We start from the raw sequence: 17,157 nt of genomic DNA, 5'->3' as shown, positions 1-17,157 counted from the left end.
TCCCAATAATGGCTAGACTAGTGGAAAAATAGGAGTATTCTTGGGGTCTAATTGTGTCCTCTGTATTCACTTCCCAAGTGTATCCCAATCTCTTAGTAAGAGCAAAGTTCCTGGATCTTTATGTAGATGAATCACAGTGAGTTTTTAGAGCGGCGTCCCGCTATTACTCACTGCTTGATGTCTGCTGGTGAAGCTCTGGTCCACTGTAAGTATAGAGATTCTCTCACAGGTTGCTGCTGTCGCCGGTCTAGGCTTCTCTGGGCACCGCTCCGTTACGCTGAAGAGCCGGTGTCCTCCGAGAACCTAGCCGCCTGCTACCGCTCTGGATTTGGACTGCAGTTGCGGTCTGTGATGTCCTTTTGCTGTGGTCTTAGTTATCCAGCGTGCCAGGTCTCCGTTGTTTGCAGGATATTCCGGTATTTATCACAGTCAACCTAGGGTTATTACAGCTTAGAATCGGCAGAAGTTCATATAGGGGTCTTGGACCAAACGCGTTTCGGGGCTAGACGTTGCCCCTTCATCAGTGGTGATCAAACCCCCTCAAAATGTTCCTTTTATATGAGATCTTTGCTGATTCCAATTTCCCATTTGGGGATTACTCCTCCCATTTTTCAGGGTGTGGTACAAATCCTTTGGTTGTTATTAGCATATTCAAGGTGTTCCCACACTCTATGCTTTTAATTATAAGTTGCTTTCCTCTCCTTATAGAATCACAATCTATGTACCAATCTATATAACTTTAAAAAATAATACGATCGTAAAATTCCAATGTGATCAAAATTAACAACTGTTGTGTTCATTCCTATAGCATGGATAAAACATATCTCATTTTATTGTGATATCCAGGCAATTTAACCCTTTCCCTGCTGTCCAATATATTAAATCTAACATTTCCATTAAAATGCACTACTATGTATCCTTTTTCTATGTATCCTAATTGTTGTATAAATATAATATCCGTATGTCCCTTTGTCTATTGCAGATCAAATTTATAAATATAATAAAAAATCTCAACTTATTAAATTATTTTGTAACATTATTTTTTAAATATTGATCTGGAACAATATTGCTGCTAGACTGAATATTCTTCCGATCAGGATATGTGGTGGGTGGGTGGAAGTACCTCGCGAAGGGCCGAACCCCCCCAGATACTATTAAACTGGGAGGGGTTTTGCCGTCCACGGGGCACATCCACCATATTTACAGAAACCCGAACAGTTCGAATTCTGCATTCAACCCACCCGGCATCAATGTATTCAATTCGTAAATGCGTTGGGTCTCCAGCCTTGACATTTTACTGATGTGGTCTCCTCCCCTCCATTCTTGATCTACTTTGTCAATTGCCGCAAATTTCATACCTGTCGGATTCTTATTATGTTTCACTTTAAAATGTTTAGACAGAGCATGTGTCTCTAGGCCCTTTCTGATGTTAGTGACATGTTCAGAAATGCGCTTTTTTAAAGTTCTTTTTGTTCTTCCCACATATTGACGTCTGCATGGGCACTCTATGATGTATATGACGTTGTCAGAATTGCACGTAAGAAAATCTTTTATTATATGCTTATGTTTATTTGTCTTAGATATAATTTCTTTCGTTTTGTGGGGAAATTAGGTTTCTCTACAATTTCTACATTTACCGCATCTGTAAAATCCTTCCATATTTAACCATTTTTGTATACACTTATTGCTCTTATCATTTCTTTTTATCGTGGGGGCCACCAGACTGCCCAAATTAGAGGCTTTAGTGAAGGAAATCTGTGGTCTTTATAGTGTTTGTATAGAGTAAGTGCAGTCTATATAGTGTTTGTATAGAGTAAGTGCAGTCTATATAGTGTTTATATACCATATCTAGTGTGTGTATAGGGTAAGTAGTACATTCTATGTATGTGTGCAGGGTAAGTGTAATCTTTGTAGTGTGTGTGTGTAATCTTTACAGTGTGTATATAGGGTCAGTATAATCTATGTAGTGTGTGTGTAGGGTAATTGTAGTCTATTCTATGTAAGAGTGTAGGGTAAGTATAGTCTATGCAGTGTGTTTAGTGTAAGTGTAATCTATTGTATGTATGTGTGCAGGGTAAGTGTAGTCCATGTAGTGTGCATGTAGGGTATGTGCAGTTTCTATAGTGCGTGTGTATACAGTACAGAGTAATTGTATTCTATACAGTATTTTTTTTTTTCCTCTTATGATGGGGGGTGGGGGGGGGCTATAGAAAATTCTGCACAGGTTGCCATTTATGTTAAGGCCAAACCTTCCTCCAGTTATATCTACAGGCCAAGATAAACACATAAAATCTAATTTCTCCCTCTCTCAGCTTATTCCCTAATAATATGGCACCTGGACCTCGGAACTATGAACTGTGTAACTATGAATGTCAACATTTAGCCAACACTGCTCACTTTAGATCACATTGAAAGTGTGTTTCAATGTGAGGTATCATACAGAGGAGCACATATTACTTCAATAGTCTCTAAAGTGTGGATCTTGTGGAACTGTCTGTCTAATGCGGGGGTGGGGGGGGGTGTTGAAGTTCCTTATATACATTCAGCCCATGTCATCAAATAGGCTGAAAAGTTCAGAAAAGAATCATGAAAGTACACTCCTGTATGTCTACAACATTATGCTGTTGGATCAAGAATCCAGAAATGCTTTGATATTCTACTTGAAAGACATCTGATATTCTCACAGACAGATAATCAAGGATGAAAAGTAACATTATTTACAATAAGACCATATCAGAATTGTGTAATATTCTTTTCAAGTTTGGACAAACACGACCTTGAAAAGCAACCTACAAGATGAATAGTGCTACTGCAATGTCACACACGTCTAGCTCCTACTGTCCTATCACACACTGGTAATCTTCCCATTAAATCTCAGGCATTGCCAAATAAAAATGTCAATATTGGCTTATCCAGTATCTGTTTTGACATATTACCTGCTTGAAGACTAAAGCCTGCAATTATTGGAATTAGATCAAACTCCGCTGCTGCTGAGACATTTATCTATATGGCAGAAGCAGCAGCTGCGGTTACGTTATTATCCTGCTTACGTTCTCAGATAAGACTTTTTGGACCTTGATGATAATTGTGAATGATTAAATAATGACTACTGTTTTCTTAAGATTCTAGTCTTCTGAGCAACACAAGCTTTCAAAGTCATGCTTTTAAATAATATTCTGGTTTCTGGAAAAGGGAAATCATAATGCAAATTGAGCTTTGTATGATAAATATATATATATATATATATATATATATATGTACGTGTATAGCAAGAAAATTTAGACATTTAGACTAAAACCTTCAGGATCACAGGTGCATATCCATGAAGCAAACATAATTACAAAAAACAAAATGGCTGCACACCATTATATATATATATATATATATATATATATATACAGACGTGGACAAAATTGTTGGTACCCTTTGGTCAATGAAAGAAAAAGTCACAATGGTCACAGAAATAACTTTAATCTGACAAAAGTAATAATAAATTAAAATTCTATAAATGTTAACCAATGAAAGTCAGACATTGTTTTTCAACCATGCTTCAACAGAATTATGTAAAAAAATAAACTCATGAAACAGGCATGGACAAAAATGATGGTACCCCTAGAAAACACAGAACATAATGTGACCAAAGGGACATGTTAATTCAAGGTGTGTCCACTAATTAGCATCACAGGTGTCTACAACCTTGTAATCAGCCATTGGGCCTATATATATGGCTCCAGGTAATCACTGTGTTGTTTGGTGATATGGTGTGTACCACACTCGACATGGACCAGAGGAAGCAAAGGAAAGAGCTGTCTCAAGAGATCAGAAAGAAAATTATAGACAAGCATGTTAAAGGTAAAGGCTATAAGACCATCTCCAAGCAACTAGATGTTCCTGTGAGTACAGTTGCACATATTATTCATAAGTTTAAGATCCATGGGACTGTAGCCAACCTCCCTGGACGTGGCCGCAGGAGGAAAATTGATGACAAATCTAAGAGACGGATAATCCGAATGGTAACAAAAGAGCCTAGAAAGACTTCTAAAGAGATTCAAGGTGAACTTCATGCTCAAGGAACATCAGTGTCAGATCGCACCATCCGTCGTTGTTTGAGCCAAAGTGGACTACATGGGAGACGACCAAGGAGGACACCATTGTTGAAAACGAATCATAAAAAAGCAAGACTGGAATATGCCAAACTACATGTTGACAAGCCACAAAGCTTCTGGGAGAATGTCCTGTGGACAGATGAGACAAAAATCGAAGTTTTTGCCAAGGCACATCAGCTGTATGTTCACAGACGAAAAAATGAAGCATATCAAGAAAAGAACACTGTCCCTACTGTGAAACATGGAGGAGGCTCTGTTATGTTCTGGGGCTGCTTTGCTGCGTCTGGCACAGGGTGTCTTGAATCTGTGCAGGGTACAATGAAATCTCAAGACTATCAAGGAATTCTAGAGAGAAATGTACTAGCCAGTGTCAGAAAGCTTGGTCTCAGTCGCAGGTCATGGGTCTTGCAACAGGACAATGACCCAAAACACACCGCTAAAAACACCCAAGAATGGCTAAGAGGAAAAAATTGGACTATTCTAAAGTGGCCTTCTATGAGCCCTGACCTCAATCCTATTGAGCATCTTTGGAAGGAGCTGAAACATGCAGTCTGGAAAAGGCACCCTTCAAACCGGACACAACTGGAGCAGTTTGCTCATGAGGAGTGGGCCAAAATACCTGCTGAGAGGTGCAGATGTCTCATTGACAGTTACAGGAAGCGTTTGATTGCAGTGATTGCCTCAAAAGGTTGCGCAACAAAATATTAAGTTAGGGGTACCATCATTTTTGTCCATGCCTGTTTCATGAGTTTATTTTTTTACATAATTCTGTTGAAGCATGGTTGAAAAACAATGTCTGACTTTCATTGGTTAACATTTATAGAATTTTAATTTATTATTACTTTTGTCAGATTAAAGTTATTTCTGTGACCATTGTGACTTTTTCTTTCATTGACCAAAGGGTACCAACAATTTTGTCCACGTCTGTATATATATATATATATATATAAACAATAGAGCTAAGAAATGGGGTCATTCTAGATAAAAGTGGTACAATACCGACTATAAATGAGTATAAATGAATAATGGAAGCTCATATACCAGGTGTCAAAGTGGCTTCTGCAGATGGGTCCCTATCACTAAAGAAACTGCCTCACTTTGGACTTACTTAAGCCTACAATATTCAGGGCAGTGAAGGAATCAGCTACAAGCGTACTCTGCTCAGAAGTCCCAGGTAGATTAGCATGTCCAGTCTAAAAGGGGTGCCACCCCGAATATATTGCAAGAAAATTTAGACTGGTGGAGAAAGAAGCAAACACTGTTTCTGTTTTTCTATTTTAAATGAGTCTGTTAATTCTGTGTGTGACCTTTAGCCATTTTTTGTGGTGCGGCAGGTATACTTCTCTACTCTGCCAATATAAGACATAATAATCTTGAACCAGTAGGCGGAGGTCCGAGTGAAGGTGGACGTGGCGGTTTAGGCGAAAGATGTGGACGTGGCAGTTCAGGCGGAGGAGGCAGGCGAGGTGGACGTGGCGGTGCAGGCAGAAGAGGCAGAGGAGATCATAGACCTTTTTATTTTATTTAGCTTTTTTTTTGTTTTGTTTTTTGTTTTTGTTTGTGGAGGCCCCAAAACATTGAGAAATAGCAATGAGAATGCACTCATGCACTCAAACTGTACTGTTCCATCATGTTGCTGAAATGCTGCCTCCTGCTAAGATGTTCCGTATCAGATGGTGATACTGGATATTGTGGCGTGCTGACAAAGCTTTTCCACATTTTGGCCATGCTAACCCTCCCTTCTGAGTGAGGTTCTGACTGTCCCCCAACTGCATTGGCAACTTCCTCCTCCTCCGTCTTGTGCTTCCACTGAACCCCCGCTGTCAGTTGGGAACGCCATCAGTAGCGCCTCTACCAGAGTACGCTTAAACTCTCGCATCTTCAGATCACGCTCCAGTGATGGAAGTAAGAATATCATGTTGTCCTTGTAGCGGAAATCCAGCAGGGTTGCCACTCATTTATCAGCACTGGTAAGAATAAGGAAAGTCGGCGGTCGTTGTGCAGGCACTGCTGCATGTAGTCGATCATGTGTATGGTCTGTGTCTCTGTATCCCCCCCCCCCCCCAGCCACGCTCCAGTGATGCCTGTGAGCTCATGTGGGTGCCACCCTGCTGTGAACATGGTCAACTGGTGTGATATATCAGTTTTCCCCCAAAAAACTGATTGAAGCAGGGTGTTATATACCAATATACTTTCTTTATAGTGCATTTGGGTACTGTATAGTGCATTTGCGCATGCGCGTACGCGAAAAATATATTGCCGATATTTCGCATTGAAAAAAATAATGAATGGAGATTGCAAATTCAAATAATACATCTTGTATTTCACTGTCCATGTTGTGGGACTATTTGTGCACTTCTAGTAATTATTTCTTGGCTGCAAATATGAGCTGAAGGTTTTTCAGGTTCGCCTGCCATTAAAACGAACTTGCGGAACGAGAACATTTGATCGCGTTTGCGAACCGTCCCGGCATATGTTTGTCTATCACTACACACATCTACTACATTATCTGTACTCGGAGAGTTATCACTGTGTTATCTGTGGTGTTACATATGACTGCAAGTGATATCTACTGCATTATCTGTTAAAAGGGGCATGGCCACAGGTGGGTGCAATACTTGGCTTGTCCTGGGTGCTGGCAAACCACGCTACGCCACTGGCTGATGTGCCCTAGTCTAGCGTGTCACATAAGATAATTGCTCCAGAATGTTGAGGAGACTGAAGTGGCTGCTGCTGTGGCTTCTGATGCTTGTGGTAGCAGGGACAACAAGAGGTAGGTGACTCTGTGGGGGATAATATAGGGGACTCAGATATTCTGCAACAGGTGTCTACTAACTAAAAGCTGCAGTAAGCTGCATAGAAAGGGTTTCATCGTAATAAAGTAGTTTAGGCCTCCCTTTTGGCAAGTGGAAAACATTCCCCTTCTTTGCTTTGATATCAAGGGTCTAAAAAGTATGGCATGTGAATTATACACAAGCCAGTATGTAAGCAAGTCCCAGTTTTTTCCAGCTCCTCATCCTACTGAGATTATTGGTCATTGTGACAGCTGTCATCATCATTCTCCTCCACTGCCAACTACTTTCTCCAGTGACATCTCCTCCTCCATAGGAATTTCTCCTTCTTGGTCCTCAACAGTTACACGGTGACCAGTAAGATATGTAAGATGGTCTTTTTCCTCTATTGTCCTTTTTTTACATCAGCGTGAGCATCTTTTCCAAGATGGATATAAGGGGGATAACCGTTTATCTAGTTTGGATGTGAGGCGGCTGACTCACTGTAACCACAGTTTGGTGCCTCTGTCTGGTTTGAATCACCCTTTCAAAATCGGCATAAAATTGCTAAAAATGGAGACCGGCACTCATTCTCTGGGGGTCACGTGAGAAATTAAGTAAAACGCAGTTTTAATAACTTGATCAAATATAAAGTACAGCGTAAATAGAACAACAAAACTGTAATAAAAATGAAATAATTAAGTGGATAAAATCTGAGGGAATAGTAGCTATATATAAAACCTAACAGGCATAAGTATATGTCTTAGACAACAAAACTGTCATTAATACAATTTCTGTTCTGGTTGAACAGTTCTTCCTATTTTCTGATATAGTCTTCCACTATAAATTAGTAGTTTAGTATTTATAGATACAATTTGTATAAATCTTCCACTGTATGTTAGTAATTCGTTTTTGCAGAATATAATTTAATGTGGGGTACCTCAGGGGTCAGTATTGGGCCCTATTCTCTTCAATATATTTATTAATGATCTTGTAGAAGGTTTGCATAGTAAAGTATCAATTTTCACAGATGACACTAAACTGTGTAAAGTAATTAACACTGATGAGGACAGTATACTACTACAGAGGGATCTGGATAGATTGGAGGCTTGGGCAGATAAGTGGCAGATGAGGTTTAACACTGATAAATGTAAAGTTATGCACATGGGAAGGAAAAATGCAAGTCACCCGTACATACTAAATGGTAAAACACTCGGTAACACTGTGTCATGGTCTTACCTTCTTGCTGTTCTCCTTCGTTTGACATGTGCTGGCGGCCATCTTGGTTTCTGGGTTTCTTGTAGCCTCCCACCCTGCGGCTTCTCCTTCCCACTGGGAGGAGCTGGATGCCTAGCTCATATATATAGGAGGTCTGTGGCTTCAGTTCCTTGCTTGGTCCTCCTGTGTTCACATGCTTCTAAGACTGCTGCTGCTTCTGATTCCTGATCCTGGCTTCGTCTGACTACCCTGCTGGTTCCTGATCCAGGCTTCGTCTGACTACCCTGCTGGTTCCTGATCCAGGCTTCGTCTGACTACCCTTCTGGTTCCTGACCTCTGGCTTCGCAAGACCCTGCTTCGGTTTAGCCATCCGTTTGGACTTTGCCTTACAGCTTTATTTTCAATAAAGCCTTCTTATTTCCACTTATCTCTTGTTGTACGTCTGGTTCATGGTTCCATGACATTAGGACCAAGCCATGAATTCTGACGGTACAGGGCCATCCTCGCTACCTACGCTGGTTGCCAGACTTGATCAGCAGGATCACCTGTTGGGTCGGTTCGCTGTGACGTTGCAAACCCTGCTTGAACGCACGGCTCATTTAGCTTCCGTTGCCGATGGGTCGGTTGTCGCTCCTGGGCCCGCTCCTACTGCCGCTCCGGTTGTTGCGCCAGAGTCTACCCCGACACCTGTTGCTGCGCCTGCGGTGTTTCGGGGTATGACCGGTTCTGCCCCCCTTCCACAGCGCTTTGGGGGAGAGCCAACTCAGTGCCGAGGTTTCCTTAACCAGGTGGGCATTTATTTCGAGTTGCTGCCACATGCCTTTCCTACTGAGAGATCAAAGGTGGGCTTCTTGATCTCGCTGCTCTCGGACAAGGCCTTGGCCTGGGCCAGCCCTTTATGGGAGAACAACAATCCGGTGGTTGCCGAGTTTTCCGGTTTTGTTGCTTCTCTTCGGAAGGTATTCGATGTGCCGGCTCGTGCTGCCTCTGCTGCGAAGCTCCTTATGTCCATCAGACAGGGTTCACGATCCGTAGCTGAATACGCCATTGAGTTTCGTACCGTGGCAGCAGAGGTGGGCTGGAATAATGAGGCTCTGGTCGCTGCTTTCTCTCATGGTCTCTCGGATGCCTTGAAGGATGAGGTTGCAGCTAAGGACCTACCAGTGGAGCTCGAGTCTCTTATTTCTTTCCTGATTTTGATTGACACCAGACTCAGGGAGAGACCTTCCTTTAAGGAGAGCCTGCGGAGGTCTTCTAACAGATTGGCGCCTACGTTTGCTGTCCCACCCGTGACTCCCTCTCCTCCCACGCCTCCTGGGGATGACTTGTCTGGGGGTGAACCCATGCAGCTGGGGTTTGCTCGCCTGTCCGAGGGGGAGAGGGTACTCCGGAGACGCGAGGGCCGATGCATGTACTGTGGTCTCGGTGGGCATTTTCGGTTGGCATGCTCGAACCGTCCGGGAAACGCTCGCACCTGAGATCCTGTCGGGGGCAGATCTTGGGTGGAGTCTCCTCGTCCCCGGTTTCCCGTGTTGACAAACCACTGATTACTGTTGTCCTCCCCTTAGTCGGGGGCTCGGTGACGACCCAGGCGTTGGTGGACTCTGGTGCTGGTGGTTTGTTCATTGATAGTGTGTTCGCTGCCGCCAATTCCATTCCTCTGCAGCCTCGAGGTTCCCCACTGGCTCTTGAGGCGATAGACGGCAGACCCCTTCTGCCGCCACACGTGACTCAGGAGACCCTTCCAGTGGGGATGGCCATTGGTGCCGTTCACAGAGAGTCGGTCTGTCTCCAGGTTATTTCGTCTCCACACTACTCGGTGGTCTTGGGGTACCCCTGGCTCCAGAAGCATAATCCGACTTTCGATTGGAGATCGGCCGAGATCCTCTCGTGGTCACCGCAGTGTGGGGCTAGTTGCATCCATGGGCCTGTCAAGTTGCTGTGTACTTCCTCGGACTCTCTGTTGCCTCCTGAATACGAGGAGTACCGGGATGTATTCGATAAGGTGCGTGCGGTTGCCCTACCTCCGCACCGCCCATACGATTGTGCCATAGAGTTACAATCTGGTGCCGTTCCTCCTCGTGGCAAAGTCTATCCACTGTCGGTAGCGGAGAATGAGGCCATGGAGGAGTACGTGAGGGAGGCGCTTTCACGCGGACACATTCGCAAATCCTCGTCCCCGGCAGGGGCTGGATTTTTCTTTGTGAAAAAGAAGGGCGGTGAGTTGAGGCCTTGCATCGACTACAGGGGTCTCAATCGCATCACGATCAAGAACGCTTACCCGATACCCTTGATTTCCGAGCTGTTCGATCGCCTCAAAGGGGCCACGGTCTTTACCAAACTCGACCTGAGGGCGGCATATAACCTGGTAAGGATCAAGGCGGGCGATGAGTGGAAGACCGCGTTTAACACCCGGACCGGTCATTATGAATCCTTGGTTATGCCCTTTGGGTTGTGCAATGCGCCCGCAGTCTTCCAGGAATTCATCAACGATGTTTTCCGTGACCTGTTGCAGCAGTGTGTGGTGGTCTATTTGGATGACATCTTGGTATATTCTGAATCCATGGAGGCCCACATTCTGGATGTCAGACGAGTGTTGCAACGGTTACGAGAGAACAAGCTGTTCGGTAAGCTTGAGAAATGCGAATTTCACCGATCCCAGGTAACCTTCTTAGGTTACATCATTTCCGCTGAGGGGTTCTCCATGGATCCTGAGAAGGTTTCGGCTGTCTTACAGTGGCCCCAGCCCAGTGGTCTTCGTGCCCTGCAGCGCTTTTTGGGCTTCGCCAATTATTATCGGAAGTTCATCAGGGACTTTTCCATGCTAGCCAAGCCTCTCACGGATCTGACCAGGAAGGGCAGTAATCCCCAGGTCTGGCCGCTCGAGGCCATCCGAGCTTTTGAGGCTCTAAAGTCCGCCTTTGTGTCGGCTCCGATTCTGTCGCATCCCAACCCTGGGTTGCCTTTTGTCCTCGAGGTGGACGCGTCTGAGACGGGAGTAGGCGCCCTTCTGTCTCAGCGTAGAACACCAGAGGGTCCTCTGCTTCCTTGTGGGTTTTACTCCCGGAAACTGTCTTCCGCGGAGTGCAACTATCAGATTGGTGACAGGGAGCTATTGGCCATCGTGCAGGCCCTTAAAGAATGGAGGCACTTGCTCGAGGGCTCGGTGGTTCCGGTTCTCATCCTGACGGACCACAAGAATCTGACCTACCTCTCTGAGGCCAAGAGATTGACACCACGTCAGGCCAGATGGGCTCTGTTCTTGTCACGTTTTAATTACGTGGTCTCCTACCTACCCGGTTCCAAGAACATCAGAGCGGATGCCTTATCACGGCAGTACTCCGAGCTGTCCGGGGAGGAGTCGATTCCGACTTCGGTCATACCTCCGAATCAGATCCTGGCCACCATTCGCACCAGCCTGACCTCTTTCCTGGGTGAGCAGATTTTGGCGGCTCAATCTGGTGCTCCCTTTGGGAGACCAAACGGCAGATGTTTTGTGCCTGAGGAGTTGCGCACTCGGTTGTTGCGAACCTATCATAACTCCAAGGCCGCGGGGCATCCTGGAAAGAATCAGCTGTCCTGGGAGGTTTCACGTCTGTTCTGGTGGCCTTCTCTACGTTCCGACATCGCCGCATACGTAGCGGCATGCTCCGTTTGTGCCCAGAGTAAGTCCCCTCGTCACCTTCCGTTGGGCCTTTTGCAACCCATAGGCACCGGGGAGCGTCCATGGTCACACCTGGGGATGGATTTCATTGTGGACCTCCCTGCATCCCGAGGCCATACGGTCATTCTTATGATTGTGGATCGGTTTTCCAAAATGTGCCACTGTGTTCCTCTCAAGAAGTTACCCTCTGCACAAGAGTTGGCCTCGATTTTTGCCAGGGAGGTCTTCCGGTTGCACGGTTTGCCCAAGGAGATTGTGTCGGATCGGGGGAGTCAGTTTGTGTCCAGGTTCTGGCGCGCCTTTTGCTCCCAGTTGGGGATTCATCTCTCTTTCTCCTCGGCCTACCACCCTCAGTCCAATGGGGCCGCAGAACGATCCAATCAGGCCTTGGAGCAATTCCTTCGTTGCTATGTCTCCGATCACCAAGACAATTGGGTTGACCTCCTGCCTTGGGCTGAGTTTGCCAGGAACACGGCGGTGAACTCTTCCTCTGGGACGTCTCCCTTCATGGCCAATTATGGGTTCCAACCTGCCGTGTTACCGGAGGTATTCTCTCCCCAGGATATTCCGGCTGTGGAGGATAACCTTTCCGTCCTACGTGCTTCTTGGGTACAGATCCAGAGGTCCCTTGAGGTCTCTGCGCAGCGCCAGAGACTCCAGGCTGATCGCAGACGAGCGCCCGCTCCTTCCTACCAGGTCGGAGACCGCGTATGGTTGTCCACCCGCAACCTCAACCTTCGAGTGCCCACTCCCAAGCTGGCGCCTCGCTTTGTTGGTCCCTTCCGAGTGCTTCGCAGGGTAAACCCGGTAGCCTATGCCCTTGCGCTTCCTCCTGGCATGCGGATCTCCAACGTGTTTCATGTCTCCCTGTTGAAGCCACTGGTGTGTAATCGTTTCACTTCCTCGGTTCCTCGGCCTCGTCCGGTCCGAGTGGGCAATCGTGAGGAGTATGAGGTGAGCAATATCCTGGACTCACGCCTGGTCCGCGGTCGGGTGCAGTTTTTGGTCCATTGGCGTGGTTATGGTCCAGAGGAGCGTTCCTGGGTTCCCTCCACAGATGTCCATGCTCCTGCCTTGCTCCGAGCCTTCCACGCACGCTTCCCTCAGAAACCGTTCTTTACTCCGCGGAGGAGGGGCCCTTGAGGGGGAGGTACTGTCATGGTCTTACCTTCTTGCTGTTCTCCTTCGTTTGACATGTGCTGGCGGCCATCTTGGTTTCTGGGTTTCTTGTAGCCTCCCACCCTGCGGCTTCTCCTTCCCACTGGGAGGAGCTGGATGCCTAGCTCATATATATAGGAGGTCTGTGGCTTCAGTTCCTTGCTTGGTCCTCCTGTGTTCACATGCTTCTAAGACTGCTGCTGCTTCTGGTTCCTGATCCTGGCTTCGTCTGACTACCCTGCTGGTTCCTGATCCAGGCTTCGTCTGACTACCCTGCTGGTTCCTGATCCAGGCTTCGTCTGACTACCCTTCTGGTTCCTGACCTCTGGCTTCGCAAGACCCTGCTTCGGTTTAGCCATCCGTTTGGACTTTGCCTTACAGCTTTATTTTCAATAAAGCCTTCTTATTTCCACTTATCTCTTGTTGTACGTCTGGTTCATGGTTCCATGACACACTGACATGGAAAAGGATCTAGGAATTTTAATAAACAGCAAACTAAGCTGCAAGAACCAGTGTCAGGCAGCTGCTGCCAAGGCCAATAAGATAATGGGTTGCATCAGAAGGGGCATAGATTCCCGTGATAAGAACATAGTCCTACCACTTTACAAATCACTAGTCAGACCACACATGGAGCACTGTGTACAGTTCTGGGCTCCTGTAAACAAGGCAGACATAGCAGAGCTGGAGAAGGTCCAGAGGAGGGCATCTAAAGTAATAACTGGAATGGGGCAACTACAGTACCCTGAAAGATTATTAAAATTAGGGCTATTCACTTTAGAAAAAAGACGACTGAGGGGAGATCTAATTAATATGTATAAATATATCAGGGGTCAGTACAGAGATCTATCCCATCAGCAATTTATCCCCAGGACTGTGACTGTGACGAGGGGACATCCTCTGCGTCTGGAGGAAAGAAGGTTTGTACACAAACATAGAAAAGGATTCTTTACGGTAATAGCAGTGAGACTATGGAACTCTCTGCTTGAGGAGGTGGTGATGGTGAGTACAATAAAGGAATTCAAGAGGGGCCTGGATGTATTTCTGGAGCGTAATAATATTACAGGCTTTAGCTACTAGAGAGGGGTCGTTGATCCAGGGAGTTATTGTGACTGCCTGATTGGAGTCGGGAAGGAATTTTTTAATCCCCTAAAGTGGGGAAAATTGGCTTCTACCTCACAGGTTTTTTTTTTGCCTTCCTCTGGATCAACTTGCAGGATAACAGGCCGAATTGGATGGACAAATGTCTTTTTTCGGCCTTATGTACTATGTTACTATGATGAATGGATAGTGAAAGGATCAGCTGGAATACAGTAAGTTCAATTAATACTCCAGTTATCAACATCCAGTTGTCATCAGATCATCCTTTTTTTCTTATTAGTACAGTCCATATTCCATAGGATGTGTAGAGGTAAATGGCAATGTGAACAATAGCTTTTTTGTACTCACTGTTTGGTAGCACGCATTTCGTGGCATCCCACGTGTGAGAGCGCTTACCTGAATACAGAGTGGGTCATCTACATATGGCTAAAAGGGGGTTCTCAGTGTCTCGCTAGCAGGATAGGGCAGTGAGGTAGATCAAATGTCCTCAGAGTGACGTCAACTCGCTCATGTTATCGCGAGATGGGCGGTTGCCTTGCTCCGTCAGATTCCGTGTGTAGAATGACTTCAATATGCCGTAAAATCTCGCTCACATTATCACGAGGCAGGGGGTTACCTTGCTTGAAATTTTGCCGTAGCGTCAACAAGATCTTTAACATATATTCATTCAATGTTGTATGGCCATGCTAATAGTACTGGACTCATTGTAAGTACATTTTTGTTCCAGACACGTTTCGAAGTAGAACCCTACTTCTCTCTGCGGATTTACTCATATTGCGGAGTCCAAATAGTTATATACCCACCGATATCAGTACTAGTAGGTGGGGAGGATCCTGTTGTGTCAAACCAAAGATAAGGGATGGATCACTCAATTCTGCATATCCATTTATCCATGTTGCGGTATTGGTGCATTTTTGCTGCGTTATTTGGGGTATATAGGCATTTTTTTTTTTTTTTCTGTGATTGCCCCCAGGACATCCCATTTTTTCAGGGATAGGTTCTTTAACATCAAACCTATCCCAATATGTTGATACCCTTCTACAGCCAGTGGTGAAAGGTATTAGGTCCTATATAAGGGACACCACACATATTATTCAAACACTTGAGGGCATGGACGTCCAAACCCATAGGATTATGGGAACATTGGACGTCCAGTCCCTCTATACTATTATTGATCATAGTCGTGGTACCTCTGCAATGAAATCACAACTTGAGATGAACAGCAGTCTCTGTGGTGAACAGATTGACTTCTTGGTGGAAGGAGTTAATTACATCCTATATCATAATTGCTTCAATTTTGAGGGTGATCATTATTTGCAACAATGTGGGACCGCCATGGGGACCAGGTTCACCCTTAGTTATGCCAAAATATTCCTGGCATAATGGGAACACTTAAATATTGTTCCAAAACTTGGGGCAGACCTGGTCCTATGGTGGCGTTATATAGACGATATCCTGTTCCTTTGGAATAATGGAGAAACCCAACTAAAATCCTTTTTGGAAAACATCAATGAGAATCCGGACAAGTTAATTTTTACATCAAATATCAACAAAGAATACACTGAATTTTTGGATATACAAATCAGTACAAAGGGGAATACATTTATCTGCAATACCTACCAAAAGCCAACCACGAAGAACAGTTTTATTTTAATTTACGAGCTGTCACTTACCAAGATGGCTTCAAAATATTCCAATAATGTAACTTTCGAAGACGAGGCTGCAAAAATGAAAGATCAATTTAAATGCAGAAATTACCACAATGATATTATAGACAATGCACTAGATAAAGTAAGAAATATGCAAAGACAATGCTTCTTTTCCCCGGGATCCAATCACAATGCAAAAACACAAAAAGAAATAGAATTAAGGATGATCCTACCTTATAGTTCACAATCCAAACAGGCACGACACATTATCAATCAACATTGGCACTTTATTTTGAAGGATAAGACTATTGGGCCCCTATTACACACATCACCCCTCATCACTTTCGCTAAAGCACCCAATTTAGGCTTAAAGTTGGCACCTACAGTTAAAAATCACCAGAAAAATATAGTATTATTACATATTTGGGTACAAATGAGCGGATTTTATAGGTATGGTAGGCGTGTAGGGGTACGACATTTGCAAGGAAGACAGATAGGATTTCGTCCACACAGAATCAATTCTTCTTTGAAATAAAAGACTGTTCCTCCAGTGTCATCTACATTATCTAGTTCCCATGACAAAAACAATATATTGGCAGAACTAAACGGCCTCTCAAAGTGAAATTGGCGGAACATATTAATAACATACAAAAAGGGACTTGCTAATCATCCACTGTCCAACCATTTTAGGGACCACCACCAGGATCATAGGGGTCTGACATTTGCGGCACTGGAGAAGGTAGAGAGACACTGGAAGGGGGGCAATCATATCTCAAAGATGTCAAGGACAGAGTCCAGATGTATTTATGACTTCGGTAGCCTGTCGACTGCAGGGCTTAATGCTGAACTTGAAATTTTTGGTTTTCTATAGAACATTGAGGGGGGGAGGGGGCGCCTTGCTGACGGGGGATCGCATTTCCGGCTGCTTATCAGCACTGCGATGTCCCCTTGTTTCCATGTCAATACGTTTCCATCTATGTCAATATATCTACTTTTTAATATATGAACCTGTTTTCATTTATATCAATATATCCTTATTAATATATGAACCTGATATATCTACTTATCAATATATGAATCTGTTTTTATCCATATCAATATAACTATTTATTAACATATGAACTTGTTTTCATCTATATTTTCATTTCAATTTATTAATATATGAACTTGATCTACTAATATATGAACCTGATCTTATAGTTGACTCCAGTGATATCATTTATGTGTTTTTATTGAGGTTGTTGCCATATATTTGATGGTTTACTCCATTATATGTGTGCTAGTCACATTTTTATACATATGTGATAGGGAAAACCATTAGATTTAAATATCATAACATTTAGAAATCACTGACAAAAACCCCACACATATATGCCCCAAAAAACGCTGCAAAAACGCACCAATACCCCAACATGGATAAATGGATATGTGGAATTGAGTGATCCATCCCTTATCTTTGGTTCGACATGACAGGATCTGCCCCACCTATTAGT

This window comes from Bufo gargarizans, chromosome 3 (assembly GCF_014858855.1).
Source record: "Bufo gargarizans isolate SCDJY-AF-19 chromosome 3, ASM1485885v1, whole genome shotgun sequence".
NCBI lineage: Eukaryota > Metazoa > Chordata > Amphibia > Anura > Bufonidae > Bufo > Bufo gargarizans.
Note: the sequence above shows the minus strand (reverse complement) of the source record.